The following is a 21,546-nucleotide window of genomic DNA, read 5'->3' as shown; positions in this document are numbered from 1 at the left end:
TAGGCAAAGGAATTCATATCTCTGGTTTTCAGAGTCCACCAAATGGAGATAATACAACAACCTTGCAGGACTGTCGTAAAAATTAGACATGCTGTGTATATGTAAGGCACCTGGAGCATAGTAGGTAGTTTATAAATGGTAGCAGTGAAAAGGATTATTCAGTCTAGGACAGATTTATCATTAAACATTCAGAGCAAGTCAGCCATGATCTTGGCTTCCTTGGAAGACACACGTATCCTCAGCCCCCCAGTCCTGGGAAACCAAAGTTAAGGGAAGGGTTCCAAGGCTGAGCTCATGCCTGCTTTTGTATTTGCAGAGCTCTTTAGATTTCTAGTAGATTTTGCCATCAGTTTTTCCCGTCCTCATTTTATTCAACAGTCCTTTAAATCATGGAGGTTGAAAGCTACATGGCAGCAAAAGGGAGAGGAACTGTCTTTTAAAAAATTCTAAATAAGCCCACGAAGGAGTTCACTAGTCATCAGGGACATGCAAATGAAAACCACACTGTGAAACCAGAACAACGAAAATCAAAAAGACTGACCACAGCAAACGTTGGGGAGTGTAGAGAGTGACTGAAACTCAGAGATTGCTGGTGGAGGTGTATTATGGTGCGACCACTTTACAAGACCATTTGGGAGTTTCTTTACTAAGTTCAGCATATATCTACCCTATGACCCACCATTCTACTAGGTATTTACCCGAGAGAAGTGAAAGTATTTATCCGTGAAAGTCTTGTGCTAAATTCTAGCTGAAATGTTCATAGCAGCTTTCATCATAATAGGCAAAAACTCAAAATAGCTCAGATGCTGGTCAACAGAATGGATAAACTGTAGTGTATTTACACAATAAAATACTACATAACTATAAAGCGATGTACTCATACACCCAATGATATGAATGAATCTCAAGACTATTATATTGAGGAAAAAAAGCCAAACATACCCATAAACACACCAAATGCAATGAATGCTGTCTGGTTCTATTCATATGGGATTCTAAAATAGACAAAACTAACCTGGGGTGATAGAAATCAGATCAGGGCTTGTGCCTGGGAGGATTGACGAGGAAGGGGCAGGAGAAAACTTTCTGGGCTAATTGAAATGTGTATCTTGAGATGCAGTCATCAAAATTGAATGTTTAAGATCTGAGCGTTTCGTGTGTAAATTACACCTTGACAAAAAAAATTCCTATGGTCCAGGCACTAAGCTATGTGTTTTGTACACATTAGGTCGTTTAACTTGTCAGCAGATCCCTTGAGGTAGGTATTATGGTCTCTGCTTTACAGATGAGAAAACTCAGAACGCTTAAGCAATTTGCCTCGGGACATACAGCTAGAAAAATGAGACTAGAACCCAGGCGTATGACTCCAAAGGCCATGCATACCTCAAGGGTCCCTCTTCCTCAACCCATTCTCATCTCTAAGATTTTAAAGATGGGGAAACTGAGTCCTAGCGAGGGCTGCAGACATGTTCAATGCCACTTAGCTCTTTGGAATCAGAATTGAACTAAAGCTCTCTGGAGCTTTCTTATATCACATGTCCTCACTTGGGCAAAGAGGTCCAGCTCACTCCTACTTCTGACTGGCTGGGGGTGGGGAGCCACAGGTACAACGTTTAAAGAGTTGAGTATAACATTCATGTTATAGGAGACCCAAACTTGGGGCATAGATATCCTGTGACTTCCAAATGAGAGACTGAGCGTTCCCACTGTCTTCGCACAGCTAATTAGCATCGTTCCAGGTTGGTTTTCTGTGAATCATGGAAGCTTACCATTCACTCTCCCTGTAATTAAAACCATGCTTCCTGCATGACCCCATCAGACTCACCTGTTACCACTTTCCATGCCTTCTTGGGTTGCAAGATGTCGAAAGCTTCCCTTTGCTTAATTTAAGAGGCACACGCATGAGTTTCACATCCTCTCCCTGACAGTCCGAGTGCTGATATGGATGAGCATCAAAAACGACAAAAACAGCCCATCTAATTGGCCTCTAACTCCCATCCAATCAGCCTGAGTGGTGGTTGTCAGGTTCAGCCCATCAAGTTGTTTAAAAAGCAATGCTGTCTTTGCTGTTCCTGGAACCTCCTTACGTTCTGGGAGAATTTGACTCAAACCATGATCGTTTGCTTACTGCCTGATGCAGGGCATGTTGAACCTAAAAAGCTTGGCTCTCTGGTAGGAAAAATACCATGTTTCCCCGAAAATAAGACCTAGCCGGACCATCTGCTCTAATGAATCTTTTGGAGCAAAAATTAATATAAGACCCGATCTTATATAAGACCTGGTATTATATTTATTATATTATATTGTATTATAGACCCGGTCTTATTTTACTATAAGACCAGCTATTATATTAATTTTTGCTCCAAAAGACGCATTAGAGCTGATGGTCCGGCTAGGTCTTATTTTCGGGGAAACACGGTATGTACTGGGTATGTCCCAGCTCCCTCGGCCTCTGTCCACTAAAGGGAAACTTCGTCTTGAAATCTGTCTCCTCTTTAAAAGTCACAGAATGTATTTCACGATCTGCCTTTTCTCTGGAACTGGCAAACGGTGCTGTGAATGAATCACCCCGCTTCTGGGAATGTTTTGCTCCAAGAGCCCAAGGGGGGTACAACAAGATGATAAACAGCCTCTTGAGTGATCTCTCCTCCCACTACCGCGGCCTGGGGGCCTGTGAGTTCATAGAATTGGACTGTGGCTGAGCTTTCTGAGACTGCTGGGTTCAACCCGGTTTTGCAGATGAGGAAACCCAGGCTTCAGCATTTAAGGAAGGGGAACCGTGGGGCAGGGTCAAGGCCATGTGAGTGTGATTCATCCCCACTGATCGGGGCGTGGATTGTGCCTTCATGGCTCTAAGCTTTAGCTTCCTCCTCTGGAAAAAGGGTGGGAAGCCTGAGGTTCCCGTTGGTTTGCAAACATTTAGGGGCTCCATGCATGTATACAGTGACCTGGTAGAAAGGCTGACTGGAATGTGGCTCTCTGCCTCCCAAGCCGGGGAAGATCAAGGCCTGTGGCCCTTTACAAGGCACCCAGCGGTTTCCAGTTGAGGTTGGTTCAGCAAACACATCTAAGTCCCCTGCTCTGTCCAGCCCCTGAGCTGGGTACTGCGGACAGCAAAGTGGGTCAGACGTGGCCCCTTCCTTCAATCTGTGGGGCCAGGTGGACACAGACAATGACAAGAGACTGTGACAAGCCTGGTGATACTATGCCTGAGGGGCTTTGGGAATGCAGGGAGGACCCTAACCCAGCCTGAAGAAGAGTCAGGGAAGGCTTCCTGGGGGAAGTGACAGGGCCAGAGGGTTGGCATCCCGTTCAAAGGAGGGGGTGGCTCCGTGGAATGTAACCTTGGGCAACTCCTTTCCCCCTTCTGGGCCCAGAATACACTGGTGGGTGATGGCTGATTCATGATGGCTCTGGTGTCCCCACTCTGGACCTCTGAGGTAGGGAAAGTATTGATGTAAGTGTTTGAGCTCAGAGGCTGCTGGCCCGGTGGCCAGGAAAGACTCCTTGTTCTGATATCTGAGACCTCGGCCCTTCTCATCCAACAGGACCACAGTCCTCGGGGAGCCTCTGGGTCTCAGTTCCTGGGGGAACACCCCGATAGAGAGGTGAGAGTGAGTCACCTTTCCCTCCCCTGACCCTGTGCCCTGTCCGCTGGAGAATCACTGGAGGAGAGAGAGAGAGAGAGAGAGAGAGAGAGAGAGAGAGAGAGAGAGAGAGAGAGAGATCTCAGTGCTAACGAAGGACTCAAGCACACTGCCGGCTGGATGACATCAAAAAGGCAATTATTCTGAAGTGTCCATTGCGCCCCAGCAAATAGCTGGAGTCCCTAACCCCAGGAGGGCAGGACCGGTCAGGGATCCTGAGTTCCTGTTGGCTGCCCCTGCCTCTCTCTGCCCTTAGCAGCCAGGCTTAGCTCCTGGAAAGTGTGAGACCTCCTTGCTCTCTCCACCTCCTCTCCTTCAGTTCCCTCGGGCCTCCTGGGATCCAGCTGCTGCCCTTCACTCCCCGGCAACCACACTGCCTGGGGGCAGTTGTCGCTGCTCAATGGCTCAACGCCATGCACACTTTGTTATCCCTGTCTTCTCTTATGTGACCTTCTGGCAACATCTGGCTGACTCAGGAGAACCCCCTTGCAGGAAGCTCAAAACCCCCTTGGAGGCCTCTTCCTGTAGTCTTAGATGTGAGGGCTGCTTGGGGCTCTGCATGGCTTTCTTCTCATCCTATACACAATGTCCCACTCTGAGCCTCAGTTTCTCATCAGTGAAATGGGCATAATAATACCTTTGCCAAGGGGTTGTTGAAGGGATTAAATGAGTTAACACACATCAGGCCCATAGTGCCTGATGCAGAGTGTTCAATCATTGTTGGCTATTATTAGGTGTTTTTTTTTAACATCTCCATGGATACGCAATAGGTTTCTCCAACATAAGTTGGCCAAAACTGAACTCTTGACTTTTTCCCCTCAGTGGGCTCTCACCCAGGCTTCCCCATCTCAGTAAATGACAACTCCATCCACCCAAACCCAAAGCCTCGGAATCAATCCTGATTCCCCTCTCTGCACGCCCACACTCCTGATCCAAGCGAGGACTGTGGGTGCTTCCTTCAAATGCACTTGACTCACGCACTTCTCACCACCTCCCTGCCTGGGCCGAGCCACTTTCCTGGGAGGATTTCCCAGCCTCCTTGCTGGCCTCCCTGCCTCCACCTGCCCCTTTACTCCTCCTCCATGCATCTGCCAGTGGGATCTTTCAAAACCATACATTGGATCGTGTCACCCCTCCTCGCTTAACCTCCACTGAGGCCTCCCAGTGCATTTCAGTAAAGCTCACTCCCCTCCTCGCTGCCCAGGAAGCTCCAGGCTCTGCTATGGGCTCCAGCTTCTCCCCCTGCTCTCCTCCCATCTAGTGCTCCACCCAGACTAATGCAAGCCAGTTCTCACCGCAGGGCCTTTCCTAAATGCTCTTCCCCCCAAATCCTCCTGTGGCCACTCTTTCATCCTTCAAGTTTCAACTAAAATTCATCTTCTCTGAGAAGCACTTCCTACCCTCTGTCGTCAGTGCTCCCTGCTTCTCCCCATCTTGTCCCCCACTTGCTCCTAGCCTAGCATATAGCACACTCTGTACTTCTGCATCACTATCTTTGTTCTCTGGCTTATCGACCACCTCTCACACCAGCCTGTGAACTTCTCCAAGGCAGAAGTTGTGTGTATTTTATCAACCAGTGTGCACCCACCAGACAGTAAATGTTTCATCAACTCCCAAGGCCTCAACCAGGATCTCCAGATCTGGGCTCTGTGACCTTGAGGAAGTTTCTCACCCTCTCTGGGCCTTGGCTTTCTAGTATCTGGCAGGTAGAGGGATCTGGGTGGTGATGGATTCCTCTTCCTTGCCCTGGCCCAATGTGCCAGGGAAGGGAGGCTGCCCAGACTGGCCCTTCCCCTGCTGTATACTCCCCTGGCAAGTTTCCTCTTACTGACACAGAGAGTGCTCTGCAAGTGTTTGCGGAGTTGAGTGGAGTCAAATAGCCCTGCCCCAAGGTCCTGGAAACACAGATGCCAGAACCTCCAGGAATGAGAAGACTGCAGGGGAGCCAGCTCAAGGCTCAGGGAGCAAATTTAACGATTGGATGAATAAATATGTTTAATTATTGGGAGGTAGCTGTGGTGGGAAGTTGAGCACAGATCGCAAGTGGCAAGCGACTTGGTTCAAATTCGGGTTGTAGGGAGGAGCCTTCCTGCCAACTCTGGGCCTCTCCCAGATCCAACTATCTGGATGGGAAAGGTCTCAGCTAGGGACTGTGACCCCAGGGGCCCTGGGCTCCTTCCTTGCTCCTCCTGGGATTCCTACGCCCCCTTGAGCCCCTCCCTGAGCATGGCAGGAGTACGGAGAGAAGGTGAGGCCAGGGTGTGACCTCGGCAGGGTGGCTGGCTCAGTCCTTGGTCTGGAAGCTCATGTGCTCGCCTCAGGCAGGGGCTGGGACAGGGCTGGCACTGCTCCTGGGGACCTAGGGAATCCAGGACTGAGATTCCTGTCGTAACAAGCATGAGGGCCTATTCAGTGTCAGGTCCTGGTCTGGGCAGTTCCAGGGCACAAGGATGGCCCAGGCCCAAACTCCATCTGCTGGAGCTCTTAGCCTGTGGCGGGAATGGCGTGGTCACAATGAGCATTCCTTCTGAGAAGCGCAGATGGCGTCCTTGAAGCTTTGACCCAGGCTGGAGGTTCAAGGGAGGCGCTAAAGAATGAACAGGATCAACCAGGGGGACGAGAGGCAGGGACAAGGCCATCCCAAGTGGAGGGGAAGCAGGAGCAAAGGCCTGGAGGTGACAGCGGCTCAGGTGGGTGGGGAGTGAGCAGCAGTTCAGGCCTGGGGAAGATGCAGACAGGATTGGAGAGGCTGGCAGGGCCCTGTGGCTCCTAAGTATGGGCTTTGGCCTGAGACCACAGGGGAACCACTGAAGGACCTGAGGTGTATTTTGGAAAGAGGAACACGAGGGCTGTTATAGGATAAATTAGGGACAGAAAACCAGAGGCCGGGAGATGAGGAGGAGGCCAGGAGGTGTCTGGATGAGCCAGGCCTCACCTGAGTGTGGGGGAGGGGACAACAGGAAGGGTGCTTGGGCTGGTAGAGGCAGTAGGTCTCGGGTGTGAGTGTGGTGGGGGGAGGCGGGGGTTGCCAGGTGTTTGGCCGAAGTGCCTGAGAAGATGGAACAGCTATTTCTAAACCAGAGAGCCAGGGAGGAGGCTCGTTTCAGGGAACAGAGTATATGTTCTGCTTAGGATAAATGGAACATTCTAGGGAGCGGGGTGGTGTTTGGGGGAACTAGGGAAAGGCCTGGAGGATTAGGGACAGATGAGTCCAGCTCTGGAGAGAGCCTAGGGCTGGGAGGGGGTGGGGAAGCTGGGGGAGTCCCTGCTCAGGTCGTTTCCCTCTGGATCTCTGGAGTCAGGGGGCAGGCTTGGTTAGGAAGGGTCCTCACTTAATGGTGCTGGGGGCATCCTGAAGCCCAAGGAGGATGGGAGCAGGACACAGGCTCCAGCCGGACGTTTCTGGGAGCTGAGCCTTGTTTGAAGTCTCAGAGGAATGGAGGTCCTGCTGGCTCCTAGAGCGGTGACACTGCTTCCACAGGCTTCTCTCCTCCCCTGGCCCTTCCTGTGCACTCGCTGAGGTCTGGGGCCACTTCCCAAATGAGTCCTTGTCTTGGGCTCTGCTTCAGGAGAATCCCATTTAGAAAAGTCTAATTGAAGTCATGAGACTCTGGGCTCCTCCTGAGCGAACACTGGCTGTTTCCTCGGGGCCCCAAACCCCAGCCCAGGGTGGAGGAGCTCCCCCTTCTCATTCCCTGCCTCTGCCTACCTCGAGAGGGTTTGTGGATATAAACCGGGTGAGCCAAGGTCAAGGGGAAGGGGAAGAGCAGGGTCCCAGGATGTCACAGGAGAGAGCTGGGTACTTCCCCTAGTGTCTCTTCCTTATCAGGTGGAGCCAGAGGCAACATGAGCAACAGGATCCCAGATGCACCTGGACGGGTCAACCCAGAGCTGGTGGGGGAGGTCAAGTGCATGACCAGCTCATCCTTGAGGACTTTGCCCTTACGAGCCCTGAGCTGTGGGACTCTGTGACCAGGCCTCGTACTGGGCATCCAAAGCAGCTGAGAAACAAAGACCCGCTGTATCAGAGTCACAAATAATCTATATTACTTTCTATTGCCCCAGTAACATAAGCTCACTGCAGAAAACTTAAAAATTAAAGACAAGCACAAAAGAAAAAGAATTAGCTCATTTGTGATGCCCCCTTCTCTCCCCACCACCAGGACAACTGCTAGAAACATGGTAAGTGTTTATCCCTTTTTCCTATGCCCACTTTCTTTTTAAAAACTAGAAATGGGATAATATCGTTAATACTATAACACTTTAATTAATACAGATGAACTCTTTCCAAGGCAAAATGTATAGCTCTACATTGTTCATGTCAAGAGTGCCATAGTTGTCCACTTTATTAATGAAATCTTAGGTCGGCTGCACCAGAAACAATAATAATAACAGCAATAATGTCCATGGACGGAATATCTAGCGTGTGCTAATCACTAAACAGCCATATGAGATATGTACAGCCACGCCCAGTTTACAGAGAGAGAAGTGAGGGGAGAGGCGTCAAATGACTTGCCCAAGGAAGGCCCCAGGGCTTCTCTCCCTTGAGACCTGGCAGGATTCAAAGCCAGGTCTCATAGCTGCTGTTACCCATGATGTTGGGCCACCTGCTCCTCTTCCTAGGCCCCCATATTTGTTTCCACCCAGAAATTCTGGAGCCCTGTGGATACATTTTCCACTTAGAGGGAAGCTTTCTACTGGGGTCGGCAGGGTGGGTTGGGGGACAATCCTTACCATCCATTCTGCCCATTGCCTGGACACGTTGAATCTCTTCCCTCAGCAGCTAGGGAAAAAACTCTGGCCAGAGAAGGGAACGGACTTGCCCAAGGCCACACAGCACACAGGCTGCACTGGAGGGGTCCTGGCTTCTGATTCCCCACCCAAGCCGTGGACAAAGCATGCAGGATGCACAGGACATAGGGGTTAGAGGCCCAAGTTCCACAGGACGGGGCTGTGCCAGTGTTGGTCACTGCTGCATGTGTCCCCAACCCAGCACAGGGCCTGCCATGCAGTAGGGTGAACGGATAAAAGGAATAAAGAAGCCAGGAGAGGGAGAGGAGTCTGTGGAAGGCTCCCAAGAGAGCCCTGGGGTGGGCCAAGGAGGGCAAGTGGGCTTAGACAAGAAGAGAAAGGAGACGGTGGGTAATACCACACAGGCAGATGTGTAGAGGCAGGAAGGAGGAAGGGTGTGTCGGAGAGTGGGAACAGGACCATGAGGAAAGTGACCAGACAAGGCATCTGGGAGTCTGGGAGTGGCCACAGTAGACCCATGGAGGCTCTAGGTCCAGCCTTTGGGGCAATACCCCAGCTACCACAGAGCTCTTTCTGGGTCATTCCTGAACAGGAACAGAAGGAGGAAGTTGTTTAAGGGACATTCAGCCAGTGAGTAGGTGGCAGGGCTTGGGTTCTTTCGTTTCCAGATGAGTCCTGGAGTTGTTCAGCTCTGCTGCCTGCCCCCACCCTTGCCCATCCCCTGCTGCCTTGACCTCAGGTGGGGGTGAACCCCAAAGCCCAGGGTGACCAGGAAGGAGACATCAAGGCCAGGAATGGGGAAGTCCCACTGCATGGGAAAGCCCAGGGAGAGTGTCTCCTCTGCTCCTGCCAGACCAGATCTGAACTCTGGAGGCTGGGGCTGCAGTTTCCACATCCTCCCTGCCGGGCGAACTCCTTCTCAGCTTTCAAGACCCAACCTAAATGTCCCTGCTCTGGGAAGCGCCCCAAGAAACCCCCACCAGGGCAAACTAACACACGGGTCCCTCTCTGAGCTCCTGCAGCACTCAGACTGGACTTAGAAATAAATAAAAAGAATCGCCGTTTATTGGGCGGTCACAGTGCACCAGGCTCTGTGCTAGAGGCCCCACAGCTGACACCTTACTGGATCCTCTCAGCATCTCTGAGCGGCGGTACCGTCACCAGCTCCATGTCACCCGGCAGCAGCGTAGTAAAGTTGAGCACAGTCTCACGGGTGGCAGATAGTGGGGCTGTGTCTCCTGGACAGAGAAGCTTCTGGCCCTCTGTCCCTCCTGTTTAGGGCGTTTCAGCATCTGTTTCCCCTTCTGGCTTGAGAGCCCCCAATGGGCAGGGCCTGTGTCCCTGGACCCCTGGCCCAGAGGCGGTGCTGACCCATCAACAAAGCTTGGAATCTCTCCATCTTCCTTCAGCACGATGAGGACCCAGACTGGCGGCTTGTATACAGTAAGCATTTAATAAATTCTTGTGACATCGAGGAAACTTGATCCCAGTCCAGGCTGCCACAAATTTGCAGTGTGACCTTGGGCAAGTCACTTCCATTCTCCCATCCTCGGTTTCCCCAGCTTGAGAAGGAAATGTTCAGAGACAGCTTGCTTGGCTTCCTGCCTGTCCCCAAATTCTGTCTTTTGTTCTAGAACATAACATAGAATACACTCCAGAACCACTTTCCCTTATCATCTTACATGATGAGTATGGTATATATGTTATAGCTAATGAATCAATATCGAGATAGTATTATTTACTGAAGTCCATTCTTCAGTCAAAGTTCCTTAGTTTTTCCCTAATGTCCTTTCCCTGGTCCAGGATCCCATCCAAGTCACCACATTACATTTATAATCGTGTTTCCTTAGGCTCCCCTTGGCTGTAACAATTTCTCCGACTTGCCTTGTTTTTGATGACCTTGACCATTTTGAGAACAGGTCAGCTATTTGTAGAATGTCTCTCTATTGGAATCTGTTGGGTTTTCTCATGATTACACTGGGAGAATGGGTTCCGGGGAGAAAGACCACAGAGGGGAAGAGCTATTCTCATCACATCATACCAAGGGGACATATTATCATCGTGTCTTATCTCTGTCGATGACCACCTTGATCACCTGGCTGAGGCAGTGTTTGTCAGGTTTCTCCACTTTGTAAAGTTACTCTCCACCCCTTTTCCATGCTGTCCTTGTTTGAAGGAAGGAAGTCACTATGAGTAGTCCATACCCAACTAGTGGGGTGTTAAGCCCCCTCCTTGAGGGCAGAGCGTTAGCATTTTCTCTTCATTAGTATCTACTTTTCAAAGTACTCCCACAAAACACTGCTCCATTGCATCTTCCCAACAGTCCTGGGAAACATGGGAGATGGAGACATTCCATGAGGTAGAAGCCAAAGCTCGGGGTGGGAGTCGGGGGTCAGTGATTGGGTGGGGTTCTGTGGGTCCCACCTCTCCCTCTTGGATATGACATAAGCGAGGGCCAAGGCTCATGGAAGCTCTGGGCAGGACAGAACCACAGAGCTTGAGTTTCAGATTCAGGAGGGCTGGAATTCTGCCTGCGTTTGAATCGGAGGTCCCACCCTCCGTCACCGTGGCATGTCACCTTGTCTCACCTCGGTTTCCTCATCTGTACAATGGGGATAATAATAGCTCTGACCTTGTCGTGCTGTGAAGAACAAACGAGGTGCTACACACAGAGCCCCCAGAACAGCATTGCCCATCAAACTCCACACACAGTGCCTGTGATCTGTTGCTGTGATGGTTATTTTTACAATTATTCTTTGAAGCCCTCCTGTTGCAGGCTGTCTCCTCTCTGCTCAGCAGGTTTCCCCTCTGATCTGTGGGGTCACAGCTCTGGCTGCAGATTTCCGCCCTGCCCTCTGCCCTCCTGCCAGGCCAGGCAGATCAAGGGCCCTGGCTCCTTTTATCTTTTCTCACAGACATTCTGAGACATGGCGGAAGGAGGCCCCGGGCTGGGGCGGGGGAGTGTCCCGCTCTGGGTCTCTACTGTGGCCTGAGGGAAGTGATGTGACCAATGGCTGAGTTTCCCGGTCCTCGGCCTTCACACAAGCCTGGTGAGGCCAGGGGTCTCCCCTATTTTCACATGGACAGGTCTTTTCTGCCTGTGACATCTCTGTTTCGTCTCCAGAATCTGGGGTGGGTAGAGAAGTGTTTGAGCCTCAGGCTTCCCATCTGTGAATTGGTCCTACAGCCATAGAAGGTAAGGCTCTGAGGGTTTTGATTGCACGCAGCTGCACTCAGTCGTTAATGCTGTCACCTGTGTGTTATCACTGAGGCTCCACCTGCGCAGGTGCCCACTGTCTCCATCCCTTCCCGGGAGGGTGGGCGGACACTGGAGGAACCTGCTAGTGGCTGGCCACCCCTCTGGTGGCTGATTTCTGAGGGAGAACATGCTTACCTGCCCTGGGCTCCTTCTGACTCTCATGGGACGAGGGCCACATCTCTGCTGTCTTGCATTTAGGCCTTTGGGCCAGTTTGGCCTCATTCCCTGGAACCCAGGTATGTGCCCACATACACATCCAATGTATGGTCCTCAGCTGTGGCTGCCATCAGTGTAGAGGCGTCCAGACTGCACCTCCTTCCTCCTGTATCTCCTTCCTGAAACTCAGTGACAGCACAGCTCCCCAGGCCCTTCTCTGCTCATAACCCTCCATGACTCCCCACTGCCTCCAGCATTTAAGGATCTTCAGGGCACACCCCTGCCACCCTTCCCACCGTGCATTTGCTCATGCAGTTCCCTCTGCCTGGAACACCTTCTTGTCCCATTGTCGCCGGAAGCCATGTTTTCAGGCTTCTCCCCTCTCCACAGACAGTGTCCTTCCTTCCCCAGCCCTGCACTCCAACACACAAGCTGGGTTAGGGGCCCGTTGTCTGGGTCCCTCAGCCCCCCACGCTTGCCCCGCCACTGTGCCTAGCACACTGGTTATGCTTCCCTGCTCCTCCAGGCTGTGAGCAAGTCCAGGCAGAGACCAGACCTGGCTTGTTCACTGCTGTCTCCCTAGCACCTAGCACAGATGCTAGCACACAGTAGATACTCAGTAAATATTGACTGACCAGAGGAAGGAAGTGTAAGCCTTAGTCAGAGGCTAGAGGGTGGGGAGAATTCCAGGCAGAGGGACCAGCAGGTACAGAGGCCTCAGGGCATAATGAGCTGCTGTGATGGAGTGAAAGCAGGGAGGCAGGCTTGATAGAGGACGGAAGGGGACCAGGGCCTGCAAGGGAGGCCTAATTGGCTGGCAAGGGCCAGATCGGCTGGTGCACTTGATAAACTGGACATCTCTGTATAAACTGTAAAGTGCAGTGCTATGGGAGGTGGCAAGCTCACTGCTCAAGCTAGAGCCTGCACATTCTTTCACCCCATCCTTTAGGCCTGGGCCTGGTGGCTTTGAATAGACAACTCATAGCGAACCATTTGGGGAATGACAAGGCTGGTCTGGAATTTCCTGCTGAGTGCCAGTGTTGGGTCCAACTTCCTGGTCACTGCTCTGATGGTGAGCTGGGCTTTGGGTGAGTGAGGCAAATCGGCCCCCATCGAGCCAGAGCCACTAGGGCCCTGCGTGAGATGCAGGCCGCGCCCCTGATCCCATGTCACGGGAAAGCTCTTGCTGAAGGGTCTGCTGCCACTTGTGTGAACCCAGGCCTCACTCCACGCTTTCCATCCTGCTTTGACCCAGGTGGTAGGAAGGAGGGAAGAGGTTTCTAGAGACTGACGACAGTGTACAATAGGTGCTCACCATCGCAAGCAATGTTGACATGAATATCTGTCTTCTGCTGGGTGCTTTGGTTTGGGAAATTGCCCTTTTTGGTGTTCCAGGCTTGGCCCAGGGCTGTGTATACCATTGTAGTCAATAAATATTTGCTGTCCATTAATGATGACGAATGATTTGTAGGTATTAAGCAATGAGTTGCTGTTTTACTAACAAGGTTTTAAGCAAAATAATGCACAAAGAGTCACTTTTCCACTAGGCCAGGCCAGCAACTCTTGCATTTGCATGATCCTGGGAGTTGGTGGGGCCATTGTCCCATTTCACTGATGAGTGAACTGAGGCTCACAGAGGGAAGGGTCACACAGTCAATGAATGAAAGAGTTGGAACTTGAACTCTTGTATGTGACTCCCTAGTCAGTATGTTCTCCCCAGCCAACTGGGCAGTGTATGCTCTATGCTGGGCACAGGCCGTAGTCCCTGCCCTTAGGGTGGGGGCAGACACACCCCAAATTGATGGGGTTTGTCAACAAGCATATCCTGAAGGAGGTGATATTTACTCAGGAGCTTGATGTTGGGAAGCTAGAGATGTGGGGCGAGCATTCCTGGCAGGGGTTACAGCTTGAGCAAAGGCCCAGAGGGAGGATTGAAAATAATGAATATTTCCAAGGCTCAATAATAAAACCATTGTGTTGGCCACATCCTCCTGAAGCGTCTCCTGAGAATCTTAGCCACTGAGCCAAGCCCTTGGAGCCAGTGGTGGCTCCAGGTGGAAGGCTGCCTCTGTGCTTATAGAACCAAGACTTGTGCAAATGGCCCCCACTGCTCCAAGAGAGTATGGAGGGGAGTGAATGATAACATGGGCTCACACATACCGAGCTTACAGCACCTCATTTCATCCTCACACGAGTCTTCTGAGAGAAGCACTATCTGTAGCCCATTTTGTAGGCTGGCATACTGAGGCTTAGAGAAATGGCATGCTTAAGGTCACATATCCAAGAAGTGGCAGAGTTGGGATTTAAATCCAGATCTGTAAGTCCAAAGTGTGCTTTTAAGCCCTTTGTCATCCCCGCTATAGGAGCCCAAGACTTTCAGTTGAACTCCTGGAGATGACTCTAGTGATGTGCTGGTAAATATTTAACAACCAGCTCCCTGGAAGGGAAAAAAAAGCCTTGATTTGCAGTGTTTGCTGATTTCCAAGATGTACATGCTTCTACGGTGACTGATATCAACTTACCCAGGTGATGTCATTGATCTTGGAGTTGAAAAGACGTGAACACAATTTGCTCTTGCAAATGGCAAGAGCCAGCTCCATCACACCACTAGTTGAATATCCCACTCCTAGCCCAGTGTGGCCAGTAAAGACCTTCAGACACGTCTGAGGAGTGAATGAGGGCTGAGAAACCTGCTCCTCCAGCCAGGAGCCCGAACAGAATCCTGGGAAGCTGTGGTTAATCTGTAAACCAGCCTTGCAAACCCGTGCAGCCATTTCACCAGCCCGGGATGGTTTCTGGGGCCGGCTCTACTGCTGACTTGCAGCCCCATCTCCTCAAGTCTTGGTTTTACCATATTACCATTTGGTGGACACAACTTTAGCCAATCCTCACACTTGTCAGTTGTAACCTCCCTAGGAGTCCTCTGTGACCATGTGCATTCCTGTGACTTGTACAAGGTGCAATAGGTGGGCGACTAGCCTAGATTTGAACCCAGATCAGTCTGGCTCAAGGCCTTGCTGGTCTCTTGGATGCTATTTTGTACTCTGAGGACTTTGCCTCCCATATTCTGGGCTTCTCCATGCAGCTCCTCTCAGGAGAAGTCTAGGCCTGGTGCCATTTAACCTGGCTGACCCTTAGTTTCCCAGGGGTGAAATGGGAGAACTTTCAGAGAAGGTAAGTGGAGGCAGGTGGTAGTATTTAAGGCTGGCTTCGGGCCCATCTTCCCCGGGGCCGTGATTCCAGGACGACAGGTGAAGAGCCAAGGTTTGGGGTGCTCCAATAGGGCAGCTCTGGAGCCTGGGCCAGGAGGTGGTGGGAGTAAGGTGGGGTCAGATAGTGGTGGGGGCAGGCTTTGTGGCGAAACCAGCATTTTCTCAATGTCTACTTTCTCTGCTATATTCCCTGTCCCCAGCATCCGGATGTACTTTGCCTCTTTATTTACTTAAAAGGGCAATTGTCGGTAAATACCCGCTTTAGCCCCCTACTCAGTAAGAATATCCAGAACTCGATGGGCTGCCTTAGTTACTTTTTAAAAAGCACATTGAAATGAACACGTATCTATTAAAATACGTGTTTCTCCTTCCCACACTGTCCCTCAGGCCCCAGGCCCCACTTTGGGAAACAGGTCAGGACCAGAGTCCGAGGCTAAGGTTCTTGTAGGTGACCCCCTTCTCTGTGTCTCAGTTTCCTCATCTGTAAAATGGAAATAATCATTCCCCCAGCCTGGCTGGTTGCTAGTAGAGCCTAAAGTCTACCGGATCCACTTAGCATGGCGCCTTGCAAGGAGAGAGCGCTCCATTAGTGCTGATATTATTATTATTATTATTATTATTATTATTATTATAGCTCATACTTGTAGGAGAGGTGGATTTAGGGTAGATAGCGTGGGTAGGTTGGGGGTAGTTAGGAAGGGCATTTTGGCATGAGGGTGGATGGGGTCTCCCAGGGTGGGGCGTCCTCACGGGGCGGGGTGGGGGCGGGGCTCCTGTGTCCGGTGCCTCCACTCCCCAACCCTCTGCCTCATCTGGATCCGTGGAGGTCGCGCATGGGTATCTCCAGAGTCACCGGCGGGGAATCTGTCCCCGCGCGCTTCCTCCTTCCTCCTCCTCCCGGCGGCTTGCCGGGCCCCTCCTCCCTGCTCGCGCGCTCCCTCCCTCCTCTTCCCCTCCCCTGGTCGCCGCCTCCTCCTCCTCCTCCTCCCTTTCTCTCTCGATCTGTCTCTCCCGGCCCGGAATCCATTCCGGCCTGGGAGCCGGAGCGGCCTGGCCGCCGTCTGCCCGACCCCCTGGCCGTCCTGCGGTCTGCCCTCTGGTGCGTCTGTCTGTTGGTGCGCCCGCCTGCCCGCCGGCCCAGGTGAGCTCCCCCGCCCCCCACGCCCCTCTGCGGGCCCCATGTCCCGGCCGGTGTGGGGGATCCCCCGCCCGGGGACCACCCTGGCGTCGGATCGCCTGGCCACAGGGACTCCTGTCCACCCCTCCAACCCCCACACCCCCCGGCGGAGCCCCGATCCCGGAGCGGTGGGCGGGCGCACGGGGATTTGCCCAGCGCGGCCTTTTGTTGTGATGCTGAGGGGGGAGGGGGCTGGGCGGGGTGGGGGACGCGGGGTCCTGTCCGCGCGGGGACCTCCTCCGGCTCATCCTCCTCCTACGAGCCCCCTGAGATTAGTGAGCCGGGCCGGAGCCCCCAGGCCGGGTCTAGGCCAAATCTGAAATCTGAGCCAGTCGGCGCCACCTCTACCCGAGGCAGCTCCGCCTGGAGCCCCCGGCCTGCGAGGGGAGGTGGAAAGGGGTCCGACAGGGTGGGCCCGGGAGCACGGGGCCCAGAACACCCAGCCTGGCCCCAGGACTTATCTGTCCTCGTGTGGCTTTGGGTAGGGCCTGGTGCCACCGGGCTAGAACGGACTGGGCCAGACTATGCTTGCTTCCTCCTGCCCACAGCCCCTAGGCTCCCCCCTGGTCAGGCCCAGCAGCCTGCCTGCTCAGAAGTTGGCAAAAGTTTTGGGTTTTCGCCATCAGGCTTGGTCCATCTGCCTGCTGGGCTGGTTTTGAGGTGGGTTTGAGTCTCAACAGGGCTACCACTTGCCCTGCTGTGTGTCCTCAGACAACTGCCTGCCCTCTCTGAGCTGGGGGTCTTTATCAGTGGCAGGTGGGCCTAGCTGGAATTGCTGGGCTGGTGGCAGGATGGGGGTGAACAAAAGGAGTGAGCCTCAGTTCAGTGTCTGGGGCCTTCAGGCCAACCTGAGCGTGACAGAGAGTGTGTGTGCCTGGGTGAGGCTTCCTGAGCTTCAGGGACTCTGTACAATTGGGGCAGTCGTCCCTGGGTGATCTGGGGGTGAGTCCAGGCTCAGCCACGGTGAGCTGAGATCAGACTTGGTTTTAAGAATGGGCCAGGCTGGTCCTGTGGCTGACCCTCTTCTCAGCCTCCTGACTGGGGAGACAAGACACAGGCTTCTCATCTCACTGGGTGACCTGGGCCAAGGGACTACCCTCTGAGTCCCCATATGTGGAATGAGAATCCTCAGGGGAAGAATCTATGTGTTTCTGCATGTAGGGGCTTGGCCTGTTGTAGGTGCTTAATAACTGAGTACTTCACTGGATAAATTGTCTAAACTGGGTGGGAGGTGAGGTTGCTGGCCCCAGTGGGGCTTATCTCCAGAAGAGGATGTATTGGTGTCAGAAAAGCTGCCTCATAACCCCTTGAGAAAGAAACAGCTCCAGCACAATCCTGCCACCGGCAGCTGTGTGACCTTAGGCAACTCACTGCTCGTTCTGGCCTCAGTTTTAAGTATAAAATGGGCCAACGAGAATGATAGCTGCTAACATCTACGGAGCGTCTCCTGTGAGGTAGGGACTCTTGCTTATCCTCATTTGGTTGATGGAGACACTGAGGTGTAGCGAGGGAAAGTGACTAGACCAAGGCCACAGAATTGGAAGCTGGAATGAAAACCACCTAGACCTCAGAGACTCCCCTCCGGTTGTCCTTGCAGCCCTCCAGTGTTGTGGGGGCAGGGGTTTCCCAGAATGGGACCAGGCATACGGCTGTGTCGGAAAAGACTACACTGATGAGTGAATGCGTGGAAGCCACGAGGCCTTTTTGGTGATGTGGTGTTCCTTAGTGATATGATTTTTCCACCCAGGGCAATGATTTATAGTGTGTCACCTCTCTCAGCTGACCGCCTGCCCAGGCCCTCCTGCGTGGTCCCTGGGTCTTTGCTCCTAAAGGTGTCCCTGCCCAGAGTGCCTTTTCCTCTAGGAGCTGCTTATCTGCTCTTGTCCTTGAAGGCTTAGCTTAAGGCCCACCTCTCCCAGGAAGGCCCCCCAACTCTCTCCTCTCCCCTAGTCTGTTCTTGGAGCATGAATTATTCCTAGTTCACAACCAGTTCCTGCTTTTGCTTCTTCCCTGATTGTGACCTGGGGTGGGGTTGGGGGTGGTTGTCTGGCTTTCCCAAACCCCAGGAGCCAGGGAGGAGATGGCTCAGAGGCCTGCTGACAGACTCCGCCCCGTGGTCCTCACTTGACCCCGTTTTCCCAAACCCGCCTTGATAAAGCATTCATGACCCTGTATTGGGCACCTACTATGTATGTGCTAGGAGCTTTGGACTCAGGCTGAGCAGTGTGGTGATGGGGTTAGCAGTTGGAGGGAGGCATCGGGAGGCTTCCAGGAGGTGGTGCCGAGTGCAGCAGCAGTTCACTTAACAAAGAAGGGGATAGGGTGCTCTTTCTTCTCTTCTGCTCAGACACTTCCCAGGGTGCCTAGGGTTGTGGGGAGTGGTCAGCCTGAGTAGGCCCTTGCTGGGGAATTGTGAACAGGTCCCTGGCCTCCCAGAAATTTGAGTCTAGAGGGTGAGCCAAATAGCAAACAAATTGCCAAATAAATGAATATGTCATCATAGATGTGATAAGGGCTCAAAGAAAGGTGTGGGATACAGAGAAATCTTAAAGGAAGAGAGTAGGAGATGGCCAGGCATGGAGCTAGGGGAAGGGTTTGCCAGGCAGAGGGAACTGCATGTGCAAAGGCCCTGAGGTGGGGGAGTGTATGCCTTTGTGGAGAAACAAGGGGAAAGCCTGTGAGTTTGGAGCACAGAGAATTAGGAGGATTGGGTGAGAGGTGAAACGAGGGGTACGAGCAGTAGGGCTTGACCATGTGGGGCCATGTGGGCTTTGAGGAGGAGTTTGGTCTTCATCTTCACACAGTGGGGGTGTAGGAGGGGTGATTGGTGTCCCCTGTGTGAGCAGCCCCATGCTGGAGGCCATGAGCTGGCTAAGGCAGCTGGTAGAACTATATCTATGGGCTGGACTCCAAGTATTCCATGGGGGCCTAGATCAGGTGTCAAGAGGAGTAGGCATTTGAGACTGGGCTTTGAAAGTGGAGTAGGAGTTCACTAGCAGAAAGGTAGGAGAGGGTGAGAGCTAGGGGTTGGGGAAGTGCAATGCAGCGAGTCTGGGAGTCAGGTTGGGAGCAAAGAGGGATCAGCTGGAGACCATAGATCTGGCAAAGGCTCAGGAGGCAGACAGGTTTGGGTTTAGCTCCTGACTATCTCCACTTGTTGAATGACAGTGGGTCATTCATTGTATCTGCCTGAGACTTATCGTATTTCCCCAAAAATAAGACATCACTGGAAAATAAGCCCTAGCATGATTTTTAATAAGACATCCCCTGAACAGAAGCCCTCATGCGTCTCTTGGAGCAAAACTTAATATAAGATCCGGTCTCATTTTCCGGGAAACATGGTAGTTTCCTTGAAAATGGGGACAATAAATACCTCCCTATGAGGTGAGGGTTAGAGGAGGGCTATATGCCTAGTACCTGGCACCAGTAGGCATTTAGGAAATGGGACCCGCCTTGTATGGCGTTACATTGGGCAGGTCGGTTGGCCCAATGGCTGTGGCCTCGTCAGCTGTGTGGTGAAGGCTTTGAGTGGCTGATCTCACTGAGTCTGAAGGTGCTGCTCTGGGTAGGACTGGCCTAGGAAAGGATGTTGGCAGCCAAGGCCACCCATGTACTGGGTGACTTGAGTCCTTCCCTGCCCTTGCTGTGTGAGGAGGCTGAACTGGGAGATGGGTGGAGCTCATCTCAGCTTCTTGAAATCCTCCCTTAGGTGAGATCGGTCCATGTTCCAGATGTAAATATTAGTTTGGTGCAAGAGTAATTGCGGTGTTTGCAATTATTATTATTATTTTTTTAATCTTTTAAACCACGATTACTTTTGTACCAACCTAATACTAAGACCCAGCGAGGAGAAGCCACTTGACTAGGGTGTCCCAGTGGTCAAGTGACAGGGCCATGCCTCAGCTGGGGGCCTCTGGACTCCTTGTCCAGTGCTGGATTCCTCCAGGAGCTTCCCATGTCCCTGCAGGCCTTAGCCCCACTTCAAAGGCCCTCCACCCCCCTGCTCTGGGCCTTTTGACTAGAGTCTCATTTCCTGCCTCTGTGGTGCGCAACCCCCACCCCACCTCTATCTCCCTGTAGGTTTCCATAGCCCTATACTTCCCTTCCACTACCCCCACCCCGTTATCTCCGTGGTAAACTGTTCTGGTTTCCACTTGAATCCCTGGGGGAGGCACTTCCTCTGGGGTGCCTCAGTTTCCTCATCTCTAAAGTGGGATAATATGAGTCATGGCTCCCAGGATGTCCCAAGAGGACTGAAATAAAACATTTAGCATACATTAACTCGATAAATAGGGGTGGGGAAGAACCAGACACGGACTCAAGTCCTTCATCCTCTGGCCGCTGGCACTCCTTCCTGTGATTCAGTTTCTGAACCTTTAAAATGGGCATGGGACTTGCACCTCGTAGGGCCAAGGGAAGGATGGGACTAGGCTGTACTCTAGTGGCTTACCTGGTGGCTGGCTCTGCACCACTGTTGGGGCAACAGTGGCCCAGTAGATACCTCCCCTGTGTTCAAGCCTCAGTTCCTAGCTGCATGTCCAAAGGCAGATCACTTAGCGTCTCTGAACTTCAGCCTCTGCACCCTCCCTTGTGAAGATTAAATCAGCTACCATCTCCCAGTGGCTTGATTCTACTGGATGCTCAATAAATGTTATGTTTTTCTTCTCTCTTCCCCTCCCTCATGAGGGCTGAGATATTATCTGGTCTTGGGATGGCTCAGGGCTCAAATTCCCCAGACCTGGATCGCTCTGTTGAGAAGCATTCTGAGGCCCAGTCTTGGCTTCGTGGGAAAGAGTGCTGTGATAGATTAGTAATGTCTGCCATGGGCAGAGGATTAGAGAGCATTATATGTGCCATGAATTTGTTATTCCTGATTTATTCTGACATTCTCTTCACAGTTGGGGAAAATGAGGCCTGAGAGACCCAAGATCTATCATTATCCAAGCTGGGAGAAAAATGCACATCTCTTGTCTTTTGATCCAAGGGCTGTCCCCACTCAGCCAGACTGCCCCTTCCCACAGGACAGCCTGGGTGGGGCTGAGTCAAGGAGTCAGTGATTGGGGTGGATCCTAAAGCTAGAAGCCAGAATCCCCATTTGCCTACGCCTGGCTGTGGGGAGCCAGTGACTTCCCCGAAGTTCCAGAATAAAATGAGAAGGCCGATGGGAGGAGAACCAAATAATCTTGGCCACGTCCCTTCCTGCTCTGGCCCTGTTTCCTCATCTGTACACTGAGGGTTCCTCCCTCACTGAGGCTCTGTGATGGGGATCCTAGCTGGGGAGTTCTCCAGGGGCAGGCCCGGCAGTGTCCTCTTCTTTGATGCCCGTGTGTGCCTGGGGATGTC

The 21,546-nt window shown here is 52.3% G+C and overlaps 1 protein-coding gene across 4 annotated transcripts in view; it reads left to right on the top strand.

The window, feature by feature from the left end:
• Positions 1-16,027: 16,027 nt before the first annotated feature.
• Positions 16,028-21,546, top strand: part of SRC (SRC proto-oncogene, non-receptor tyrosine kinase) — a 52,509-nt gene continuing 46,990 nt past the window's right edge. For all 4 annotated transcript variants that reach the window (XM_074317270.2, XM_074317269.2, XM_074317267.2 and 1 more), the window contains exon 1: positions 16,028-16,167. The gene's annotated coding sequence lies outside the window, so the exon portion shown is untranslated. The remainder of the gene's footprint in view (positions 16,168-21,546) is intronic.

Source organism: Rhinolophus sinicus, chromosome 13 (genome assembly GCF_057876585.1).
Source record: "Rhinolophus sinicus isolate RSI-liver-muscle chromosome 13, RSI-T2T, whole genome shotgun sequence".
NCBI lineage: Eukaryota > Metazoa > Chordata > Mammalia > Chiroptera > Rhinolophidae > Rhinolophus > Rhinolophus sinicus.
This window is presented reverse-complemented; position numbering and strand designations above follow the sequence as displayed.